Below are 12,707 nucleotides of genomic sequence, written 5' to 3' on the forward strand. Positions count from 1 at the left end.
TAAGGAACACAGCCCATGTGTTTCTTTGCCATGAGCTGAGATCCTCAGTCCCCAGCCTCACATGGACTGAACTCGAAACCCTAAGGAAATCAGTCTTCTTTCCTCTAAGTTTTGTGGTCAGGGCTTTTGATGATGGCTGTGAGAATGCTGACCAGAACACTGACTCTGACTAAAATGCAAATGTAGAGAATCCAGGCCTCATCTCCAACTTCACTCAGCGGTGGTCTCTTCCATGCCTATGGGATAAGCCAGTGGCACCCAGGGGCTGTGTATTTACAGATATTCTTGGGGGCGTAGATTGCCACACAATTCTTTTTTTACTTTCCACAATATTAAAACCCAGGGGCATTCTACCTCCCAGCTATACTCCCAGACCTAATTTTTAATACTTTATTTTGAATCAGGGTCTCATTAAGTTGCAGAGGGCCTCACTAAGTAGCTGAGGCTGGCTGTGAACCTGCGATCCTTTGTCTCAGTCTTCTGAGTACTGGGATTACAAGCATGCACCACCACACCCAGCTTTGCCATGCAATTCTTTTTTAAATTTTTTTTATTTTTGGTGGTACTGGGGTTTCTGGAAGCCCTTATACCTCCAGGCTACATTCCCAGACCTATTTTATTTTTTTTGGAAACAGGGTCTCTTAAGCCATCATGGCTGGCTTCAAACCTGCGCAATCCTCCTGTCTCCGCCTCCCAAGTGCGGGGATTACAAGCGTGCGCCACCACGCCCGGCTGCCATGCAATTCTAGTGGGACCTTTCAGACCATTCTGCATCTCTGGGACAACAGGGCAAGAACTGGCACTGCTACACAGGATTCCTGAAGGCATACCCAAGTGTTGGCCCAAGTTGGATTTGCCTGCTTTCTGAGATCAGCTACCTTCTATGTGGCTCTTCTCTCTCCTCTGGCTCTCAGTAGAACACTTTCTCCATAGTTCTGTCTTCTACATGCGCCACCTTGGACTCACACTATCCTATGTATAGACTACACCATCAAAATGGCATGCTCAATTCTAACTCATCTTTTGTTGAACAGAACAAGCAGAATGCATTATTGTAGCTGGATATAAGGATAAGGACAAAATATAAGTCAATTCCAACTACACCACTTCTTTATTATATATATATATATATATATATATATATATATATAAATATAAAATATATACTTTTACTGCTGTAATGTAATCATATGTCATAATGAGATTTGAAGTGGCATAAATGCGTGTGTACATATTACCTGGCACATTTCCTTCCATATACTTGGCCCTTTTCCCTTCCATTCCCATACATGCCAGCAAGATTGGCAGGGATGCTCTGCATTGATGAAACTCTATCTAAACTGTTCCCCTGACTCCTTATAGAGCCCTAGGAGTACATTTGTCAAAAAAGAAAGAAAACCTTAAGAAGTCAGAGACAAAAAGAGGCCACCTGAGCAGATTTGGTGTGAGCAGAAGCTGTATCTTAGACAAGATGGTATCAGGGATGGGCTGTGATAAGTAGAAAGAACTTCAGATTGGGGAGAGGAAAGGAGAGAGAGAGAGAGAGAGAGAGAGAGAGAGAGAGAGAGAGAGAGAGAGAGAGAGAGAGAGAAAAGAAGGAGGAGGAGGAGAAGAGGAGGAGGAGGAATGAGGAGAAAGAGGAGGAGGAGGAAGAAGAGAAGAAGAAGAAGAAGAAGAAGAAGAAGAAGAAGAAGAAGAAGAAGAAGAAGAAGAAGAAGGAGGAGGGAAGAGGAGGAGGAGGAGGAGGAAGAGGGGGAGAAGGAGGGGGAGGAAGAAGAATGAGGAGGAGGAGGAAGAATGAGGAGAAAGAGGAGGAGGAAGAAGCAAAGAAAAGAAGAAGAAGAAGAAGAAGAAGAAGAAGAAGAAGAAGAAGAAGAAGAAGAAGAAGGAGGAGGAGGAGGAGGAGGAGGAGGAGGAGGAGGAGAAGGAGGAGGAGAAGGAGGAGGAGGAGAAGGAGGAGAAAAAGAAAAAGAAGAAGAGAAGAGAGAGGAGAAGAGAAGGGAAGGGAAAAGAAGAGAGGAGAGAGACTGACTTATTAGAGGATGGTGACCCATGACTAAAGAATGCAAACAAACAAAAAAGATGGATGTTTGGGGACCTGAGATCTTAGGAAGGCTGATATATTTGCAGTAGTTCTCTCTAAACATGAGTGAAAAATCCAAAAACCACTTAGGAAAGTTATCAACTTGCTTTCTGCTCCTGTGAGTCCTCTGGATACATGAGGGGCTTGGTAGGTTTGGTGGACTCAGCCAAGATTCTTTGAGCAGCACAGGAGTGACGTGTACCTTACAATTCCTAAGCCTCCCTACAACCCTTCTCATGCTTCACCCACCAATTCCTTTCCCCAGGCTCTCCAAAATCATACAGGAACATTTTCAGCCAGCTGTGGTTTTCATTTCCACCTCTCTACATGGGTGCAGTTTTACCTTCCTGGAGGATGGGGGATTAACTGCCCATTTGTGGTATCTCCAGGACATTTTAGCTAGATGGTTGGCTTCACCTACATTTTTAATGACTGACTGGTGGGACAAGAGACTTTACTCTTAAGGAATTCTTAGGATGTACCTCCATCTGCATAGTTTGTGTAGCATGTAGAGGTTAAAGAAATAGTCTCCTGAGTCCCAAACAGCATATGTGTACACTGAGTACTGGCACAGAAGAGTGTTGGGAGATATGAGTGGAATAGTAAGTAAGAAATGATTATTGATGATCGAAAACTAAACTCATTTGAGACCTGGACCCTGGAATTTTCACATAAAGATGACATTTCAGGACATTTTCTTAAAATGATGCAATCTGAGATTTTCACCTGGCATCGAGGACCCTCAAAGCATGACCCTGTCTTGACTTTGAGGTTCAGCTTTCATTCTGCCCCATCCTTGATTTCTCACTCAAGCACATGGAGATACCCATCATTCCCTGAACACACTGAGAATTTCCACGACCCTGAGCCTTGTGAGGTTGATCACACTGCCTGATGATTCCTTTCTCCACCACCTCCAACTGGCAAACCCATCAGGCCAAGCTCCAAGAAACCATATAAATAAAATATTGCTCAGCTTTATAAAGCTGTCTCTCTTCCTTATACTCCTTTTTATATTTTTTGTCCCAGAAGCAATCGTAGAATACTTCATTTTTTGTGACACAGACCCATCGTACCAGCCAGTTCATGAGCAACCTGAGAACCTAGACCCTTTCACCAAGTTGCCAATGTCATAGGCCCTCAGCAGATACCTATGAGAGGGGAGGATGAATGAGTCCATGAGTCAGTGAGTGTGTAGGCTATGCAGTCAATGAATGGATGGCGTCAATGGAGAAGTAAGTGCTGAACAAATACATGGATCAAGCTAGTGGAAGATGTAAATTGCAACAAAAGTAGGACCACCCACTGAGAAAGAAGATGATTCCATTCAGGAGGAACTGAAGATACTCTTTGATATTCCAGAGATATTAGGAAATTCTTTTTCTATTGGGAAAAATATGAGACAGAATTGGAATGTCCTTAGGTGACTATCCCAACCAGGTACCTTCTCCTTTCTCAAATCAATGAGCCACATATAAAGAGCAGCATGTCACACTGACTCTAGTGGCTGATTTGGAGAAATGATTCTTGGTCTTAATTAAAATGTGTTCCATGCCGGGCATGGTGGCACACGCTTGTAATTCCCGCGCTGGGGAGGTGGAGACAGGAGGATCGCACAGGTTCGAAGCCAGCCTCGCTGTCTTAAGAGACCCTGTTTTTCAATAAAAATATAAAATAGGTCTGGGAGTATAGCCTGGAGGTAGAAGGGTTTCCAGGAACCCCAGGACCACCAAAATAAATAAATAAATAAATAAATAAATAAATAAATAAATAAATAAATAAAAATGTGTTCCACACCATCACTGAATACTTACCTACAGAATGAGATGCTGCTTCTGTCCTCGGGAAAGTAGAATTTGATCATTGTTTTTTCATTTTTCTTTTTGGTTCCTCACAGGAGCTCATCAAAAGCAGCTACCCCAGAATCAACAATGTTCTAAGAAGAGAGAAAAATCTAGAAAGTGGCTCTAGCTTGGAAGCTACAAAATCTGTGAGGCACCTTGGAGATTTCTGACGCTCCTGTTCTCCAAGGTAGGCAATGTTGGCTTTGTGAAAGGCTTTCGGACAGTATTGGTGAAAAGGGGAGAATTCTAAAATGAGTTTCAAGTTACCCTTCCCTGGCCTTACCAATAAAGCTAACACTGACTTTCAAGTACAGGAGGCTTTACTGAATGCTTAGCTTTTGGGAAAGTGGTATTGTGGGTGTGGAGTTGAAAACTAATTTACACGCCCACTTATTTCACAGAGAGCACTAGGGGGGTAAACCTTAAAAATCTTGGTGAGGGAAGCTTGACTTTTCTGTATCTTGATCTCCTCACCTTGAAGCACAGGCTCAGAACCCAAATGAAGAGAATTTCAAATTTCTGCCAAAGGCTTATGCTTTATCCCCAAGCATGAACGTCGGTCTATGCTTTCATGATTTCAAACCCAGATTTTCCTCACTCAGGCTCCTTTGGGCCTCTAAAACTCCAGTGGTGTTCGGCCAGATAATTCTGAGATTTTTTCCTGAGTTCTAAGTGGAGAGAGAAAGTAGAAAAGATCCCTAGTACCGCACAGGTGAGGACACACTCTGGGGACGCTGTGGTTCACACTCACAGCGTGTCCTGCCCTGTCTAAAGAGGCTGGGAAAACCAGAGGTGGAGGTTGCCTCTCTACCAGATGGGACCTGCACAGCGCTGATGGCCTGGGTCAGCATCTTTGTCTTAGATTCTCATTCCATTCTCTCTCTCTCTCTCTCTCTCTCTCTCTCTCTCTCTCTCTCTCTCTCTCTCTCTCTCTCTCTCTCTCTCTCTCCTTTCCCTTCCTTCTCTTCCTTTCTTTCTTCTTTCTTTCTTTCTTTCTTTCTTTCTTTCTTTCTTTCTTTCTTTCTTTCTCTTTCTTTCTTTCTTTCCTTTCTTTCTTTTTGTACTAGGAATGGAACCCAGAGACATTCTATCTCTGAGCTACACATCCAGCCCTATTTTTTAATTCTTTATTTTGAAACAGGGTTTCACGGAGTTACAAAGGGCCTCACTAAGTAGCTGAAGCTAGCTGCGAACCACGATCCTACTGTCTCAGCCTCCCAAATGCTGGAATTTAAGCTTGCACCACCACACCTGACTCTTTCTTTTCTTTCTCTCTCTCTCTTTCCTTCCTTCCTTCTTTCCTTTGTCTCTCTCTCCCTCCCTTCTTTCCTCCTTCCTCTTTTTGTATGTGTGGTACTGAGGACTGAACCCAGAGACATTCTACCTCTGAACTACACCCCCAGATCTTTTTTATTTTTTGCTTTGAAACAGACTCTCTCTAGGTTGCAGAGGGTCTTGCTAAGTGGCTGAAGCTGTCCTCAAACCCAAGGTCTTCTTGTCTCAGCTTTCCAAGTACTGAGAGTACGGACATGTGCCACCACACTCCACCTGTCCATGTATTTTTATGCGCTAACAGGATTACAAAACAGAGTTTGAGTGGAAAATCTCACCTTATTTATTACTTGATTTAGGAGAAATATATACAGATTAACCTCCGGGTACACAACGTGTTCCAAAACTTGTACAACTATTGTTCGCTGGAATCTCATTGGTATAACATCCACTTGTATAAAGGAAGAAAGCGGCATTCAGGTGGTTCATCATTTGCATGGGTGCATTTTTTAAAATAATACAAAAAAGACTCCAGTGTGTACAAAGACGACTTTAATTCTTTGGTGGACTGACTCCTCCTTTTATTCTGTGGATGTTTAATGAGCATCTACTATGCATCAGGCCTGTGGGAGGCACTGAGGACCCGCACAGTGGAGGATGGGATGGGCGCATCTGTGGTCTTAAGGAGCTTGTAACTCTTGGGTGGGATGTTACCAGGAAGCCAAGTCAGCTGGTCATGTTTATCCCCTTCCAAATGGGAAGGCGGCAGGGGGATAGTACTGGGTACCAACTTTTGTTCCATTTATTTATTTATTTATTTGTTTGTTTGTTTGTTTATTTATTTTTGCCTTCAGCAGATGGATCTCAGAACTGTTGGGAGGTTTAAGCCAAACAAGACTGTGCTGTGTGGTCTGGCAATGAGAGGAGAAATACTGAACTGTGGAGTGTTTAGAATTTCCACACGGCCACCGCTCCCCTTCCGGTGACTTACCCACACCGCTGGCGTTTTTTCAGCAGATTGAACTGAGGTTCTAAATTGTGTTCAAGTGCCTGGGATTGCTAAGGGAGGCTGACCTGACTTAGAAAGAAGACTCTGACAGTGAATGGGGTGGGAGCTGGGGGCAGACGTGGGGAGGAGCCACGCTGAGGGCTGTGGAGGGGTCAGAGCTGGTGACATCTAGGGTCCATAGGAAGCCATAGCAAGGGGACACCTCGGTGCATATACAGGGTGGCGACTTTACAGGACTTTCTGATCTGGGATGTTTGGAGGGAGGGAGAATGGATCTTAAGATGACACCATTACCATCCACATTTTCCTACCAGAGATAGGGCAGGAAGGAGAATAAGAACACCCACAAAACTGTGAGCTCTTCTCTTTTAACTAAATTTGAGAGACATTATTAAACTGACCTGGATTAGCCTGTTCCTTCCCCAGGGTTCTCAAGCTAGTATCAGGAGACTTTTGGTGTGTATCTCCTGTGATCTTCTATTCACTGAAAACATTTATTATTTATGTATTTACTTACTTAGGTGCTGGGGATTAAATCCAGGGCCATTCTACCTCTGACCTATATCCCTAGCCCTTTTTATTTATATTTTTAATTTTGAAACAGGGTCTTGCTAAATTGCTGAGGCTGGCCTCAAACCCGCCATTCTTCTGTCTCAGCCTCCCAAGTGCTGGGATTACAGGCCTGGGCCACCCAGCTACTTAGAACCTCCTGATGGTGTGAAATACAAAGTAGGATGGATGGATGTGAATTTGGAGCTAAAACCGGAGGGGCTTGGAGGCATGATTTGTTAAGACTATTTCAACTTGGGGACATAAAATTAGTTGAGATACACTTTCAACTCCTGTTTTACAGTTGTTTTGATGATTGTAAACTTCATACCATATAAAAACCTTTATTTCCTATAAAATTCCCACAGAACAGGAGTTATGTCTATATTATACCTTTGATAATGTAATTAAACTAGAATAAACTTCTGCTCTGGAATTGAAAAAACTGGCTCCGGGCTTTAGTGTTACCCTTTTTCAAGAGGGTGAACCCCAAGTCGACTGCTGAAGTTCTCAAAGTTTTGGGTTCCTCACCTATAACATGGTAATAATAAGAATAGCTGCCTCCCTGGGCTTTTGTGGTCATTGATTGAAGCTGTGGCTATAAATATTTAGCCGAGGAGTAATAAATCAATTCATAGTTCTAGAAGTGATAAAAAGTATTCATCTTCTGTGTATAATGTTAGTGGTATTAAATAAAAAAGAATGACAATTTTTTTGTTCATATGTATTTGAGGGCTGTATTGCAAAGATGCTGTTTTTTTTTTTCTTCTCTTTAGGCACTCAATCTTTCCAACAGTTAAGACCCCTGGCCTTAGTATTTCTTCCAAACATTAATCATAAGCCATCCATTTAAAAAGCTAATACAAGTCTACCGGCACTTGGAAGGTACACTATGATTTTGCAAAGGCAAGATCGCTGAACCACCTCTGGGGTCAAGTTTGCCTCTAATGCAAAACTCAATTTTTATTTGGATTTAAAAATGTCTCCAATTACCCAGTCAATATTACATACATGCATATTCAAAGATTGATTTTCATCTCACCTGGAGGCAGGCTTCGGGGGCCCACTCTTTATCCCTATACTTAGAAGAGCACACATGATAGGGGGCGCGTCAAATCCCCACAACAGAATAAAGTCACATTCCTGTTTTGCTGTCATCCACACGAGTTTGTTTGGGCTTCAGAGTCAGAGACGGCGCACACTTCTGTATTTCTTAGCATCTCTACCTACAACTCACGAAAAACAGTCTTCATTTCCAAATGGCCCAAATCTCTCCCTTGTGTCAGCTGAAGAGAACTCAACTTAAATACTCAATGGTAGACATCACTGAGGGGAAGGTCCGACTGAGGGACTTCACGGGAAGCCTGCAGCATTTCTTAACGTGCAGATTGTTAGGTTTATTAATTAATTTATGATTCGTTTTTGTGTTGTTAGAGATTGAACCCAGGGACGTTCACCTCTGAGACACACTCTTTGGGGCATTTTATATTTTTATTTTGAAACAGGGTCTTGCTAAGTCGCTGAAGTTGGCCTTGAACCGACAATCCTCCCGTCTCAGCCTCCTAAGTACTGGGATTCTTGGGTGTGTGCCACCAGTGCTCGGTGAATTAGAGCCATTTTAAAATCCAGATCAAAATTGAGTTTGCATTTTTTGAATTTGCAAGGTGGGGCAGTGACCCAATTCTTCTTATATAAACAAACTAACATGGGCAGTGGCTGGTAGGGGGGGTATAGGAAGAGGTGGGATGAAGGCCATGAAGGGAGGAAGTCATGGCAAATAGTTCCCAAGATAGCCCTCGCCGTGTGTGCCCACTTCCTGGTGTTCACATTCCTGGGTGACTCCCCTGCCCCAGGTGGGGACAGGAGGGATACGCACTCAAAGGGACTCATTCAGTTCCAAGCAAGTCACAGAAATTGCCTTGATTCTAACCCAAAGTGAATTGCAGAGGTGGTGGGTGGTCACTTCTGTGACTGTGTTAGGAAGTTAGGAAATCACGACACCTGCTTGGCTGGGAGATTCTCCCTCCCTTTCTGTCTTTGAAGAAGCAACTGGGATGTTGTATGTGGCCTCATTCCGGGTTCCATCCTGCACGGAGCTGAGGGTGGCCTCCAGGGAATCTCCTGCAGGAAACTGAGGCCAGGTGCTCACAGTCTTCAAGGAACCGGACGCTACCAACAGTCACATGTTTGGAGGCACAGCTTCCTCCAGGGTAAAACCCAGCCTGTGTTGACTCCAGGCTGATCACAGTCACAGGACACCCTGCAGCAGAGGACCCAGCTAAGCTGTGCTCAGACATCTGACCCATGAAGAGCATGAGATAATAAATGTGCGTTGGGCCAGGCCACTAGATTCGTGCTGATTTGTTGTGTAGCAATCAATAACCAATGTCCGGTCATTTAAAACACACCATCAGTTGGACATGGAGGCAGATGCCTATAATCCTAGTACTTGGAAGGCCGAGACAGGAGGACTACAGGCTTGAGGCCAGCCTCAGCAAATTAGGTGAGACACTCTTTCAAAAAAGTGAAGTGAGCTGGGCGTGGTGGCCCGCTCTTGTAATCCCCACGCTTGGGAGGCGGAGACAGGAGGATGGCGCAGGTTCGAAGCCAGCCTTGCTGGCTTAAGAGACCCTGTCTCCAAATAAAAAAGTATAAAATAGGTCCGGGAGTGTAGCCTGGAGGTAGAAGGGCTTCCAGGAACCTCGGTACCACCAAAAAAGAAAAAAAAAAAAGTGAGAAATCTGATGGGGGTGATGATGGCGGAATGCGGGAGGTGTTGCTTGGAGGTAGAATGGCCCTGAGTTTAATCCCCAGTACGGAAAGTAGGCGAGCAAGAAAAAATACAGAGAAAGAAATTAAGAAAGAACAGAAGAAAATAAAGCCACATCATTAACTGTGTAACTCTTTAGATACTGGTATGGTCTTCTGAGAAGAACAGCAGAGTAGATGTGAAATTGCTGTCACCTAGGCCCTTGGGTCACATTCCAGGAGCCAACCCAGATGGCCTCTGGGGACCCTGGCTGCTGCTGGACCTCTTGCCAGGACGTCTTCTCCCTGCCTTTTCTCCTCCCTGCCCATGACACTCCCCACTGGTTTCCTCTCTGTTTTCTTTTTGACTATTCTGCGTCACCTCTGCGGCTCGCATCCTCAGCTCCCGCCTAGCACAAGCGTGGTCCCTCAAGGTGCACTGTCGGCCTCCCTCCTCCGAGGCCCTGCTTGCCCAGGGCATTCTCTGCTGCGCGGATGCTGATCAGTCCCCTGATGCGCACCTGTGCTCCAGGCTCTCTCCTGAGCTCTGGACTTGCAGGACCCTCTGGGCTTCTTGCTTTGCATGTTGTGCAGACAGCTTGAACTTAGCCTTACTCCTCAGTTCCTGACCACGGAGACTGATTCCTGCTACCTCCTGCCCGCCACCGGTCGTGTGAGCACCTCATTTGGAATATAGCAGCCGGCCTTGACTCTCCATCCCCTTCAAAATGCTCCCTCACCGCAGGGCGTGGCTCACACTTGTAATCCCTGCACTTGGAGACCCTGTTTCCAAATAAAAATATAAAATAGGTCTGGGAGTGTAGCCCGGAGGTAGAAGGGCTTCCAGGAACCCCAGTACCACCAAAAAAAAAAAAAAAAAATGCTCCCTCACCAAATCCTCTTAACTTGATGTCCAGAAAATGTCTCCGACCCACAGTCCTCTCCCACTCCAGCCCAGGGTGACCATGATGTCCTTTCAGGTTGACGTCAACTCAGAAGGACTATGGGAATCTTCTGGACTCCTTTCTCATCCTGGCTTCCCCAGCATGCCCCTAATGCTGCTGCCTTTATGACAAAGTGAGAAAAATTGAAAAAATAAAATCTCACCATGAAGCACGTTAAGTGTCTCTGCTTTGCTTGTGTTCAAATACAAGAACCCCTGGCTGGTTGCTGATGGTGCTCACCTTTACTGCCCTTTGTCTGTGTGGCTCCTTCCAAAGTCTCATCTTTCTAATTCTTTTTTTTTTATAATTTTGTTTGTTCAGTTTAATTATAGAACATAATAAATGTTGGCAGGGATATGGGGAAATAGAAACTTTTATATACTGTCATTGGGATCATAAGTTAGTATAGTCATCATGGAGATCAGAATGGAGCTTTCTCAAAAGACTAGGAATGAAATATCATCTGCACCAGGTGTAGCACTCAATTAGTATTTTTCCAAAAGAATTAAAGTTAAGAGTATTATAGTAGGATATGAATACCCGTGTTTATAGTAACACAGTCACAATAGCCAAATTATGGAACCAGCCTAGGTGTCCATCAACAGATGAATAGATAAAGAATGTGTGGTGTATCTGAGTGCAGTGGTGCACGCTTGTAATCCCAGTCCCGAGGAGGCTGAAACAGGAGGATCTCAGTTTTGAGGACAGCCTCAGCAAGTAGTGAAGCTCTCATCAACCTACCGAGACCCGGTATCAAAATCAAAATTAAAAAAATAGGGCGGAGAGGTAGAATGCCTCTGAGTTCAATCTCTAGTACTAACACACACACACACACACACACACACACACACACACACACAGATTATAGGGTGTACATACACAATTGACTTTTACTCAGCCATGAAGAAGAAAAAATATCATTTCTTATTCTAAATAAGTTATTTTTTTTACTCAAGTATATACTCATGACTCTATCTTTTCCTTAAAAGGGCTGCCACATATACCCCTCACATTCTTTCTTTGGCTCTGGGTCAGCCAGCTCAGATATAAAGGGCGAGTCTCTTAGCATCATCAGTCTGTAACATGTTCTTTTTCCTCATTACTACCTCTCAGCACACATCCAATCACAGCCTCTTATTATCATCTTGGTCCCTTTCTCTTTCCCGGGAGATCTCTGTGCCTCTCTTCTGTGCTTTATAAAAGCTTGAACTTTCCTTTATCCTGATATTCACTGCTTGTCCTCAGGGTCTGATGCAAGGGAGATACATATCACAAGTTTGCTGAACTATTGCTGAATTATAACTCAAAAACTTGGACAAGTTACTTGACCATTGTGAATCCCAGACTCAATCTTTGCAAATAGGCTTGTTTGACTCCCTTGAAAATGGCGGCAAAGTTTCCAATGGTTTGAATAAAAAGAAAATATTTGACTGATAAGAGAATTTCCTAGCATAAGGATATTTTTTAGAACCAGAAATGGTCCACTTAAATGATTAACACTTAAGTATAAATCAAACTCTAGAATCAAACTCTAGAAATCAAATCAGGGAATACAGTAAATATTACATGGTGGCTGAAAGTGTGGGCAGCAGGGTTACATGACCCAGGTTTAAATCTTAGATCTGCCATTTGATGGGTATTATGGGTTGGGATAAGTAACCAACTTCTCTGTGCCTCAGTTATTCTTACCTAAAACTGAGACTAATGGATAATATCAGAATTGCCATGGCAATTGGATATATTAGCACGTTTTAAACTCTTAGCTTAGTAATTCACATTTTATAAAATATCTCAATAAATAAGCTATCTTTACTATTATTATGATTAATACAGTTGGAGAGGAAGTGAGTATTTTCATGTCACAGTAAAATTAAGCACAGATACACAAACTACATGATTCCATTTCTGATATAAATTATGATCCTATTCTGTACTAATGAAGAATAATAATAGGACATAGAAGACGCTGAGCAATCCTGAATGCATTTCACCCAAGGCATGGGGATGCATGTCATACAGCTCAAGGTACAGCACTGATGCTCTTATCTTTAAATATCCAAACACTTTACATACACAAATTTGGCCATAAGATGAAAATCAAAATATAATAAACCGGGGCGAAATTTTGGCACATGGGTTTATAAACTGAAAATATAAAGAGCAGAGATGCTCAGGCAGAGAATTTGCAGACATCTGTGAAATTAATTTCTTCCAATAGTAAAGGTCTGCTGGATTATACAGTTTCAGAAAGTTCATTT

This window comes from Muscardinus avellanarius, assembly GCF_963383645.1.
Source record: "Muscardinus avellanarius genome assembly, chromosome: 12".
Classification (NCBI taxonomy): Eukaryota; Metazoa; Chordata; class Mammalia; order Rodentia; family Gliridae; genus Muscardinus; species Muscardinus avellanarius.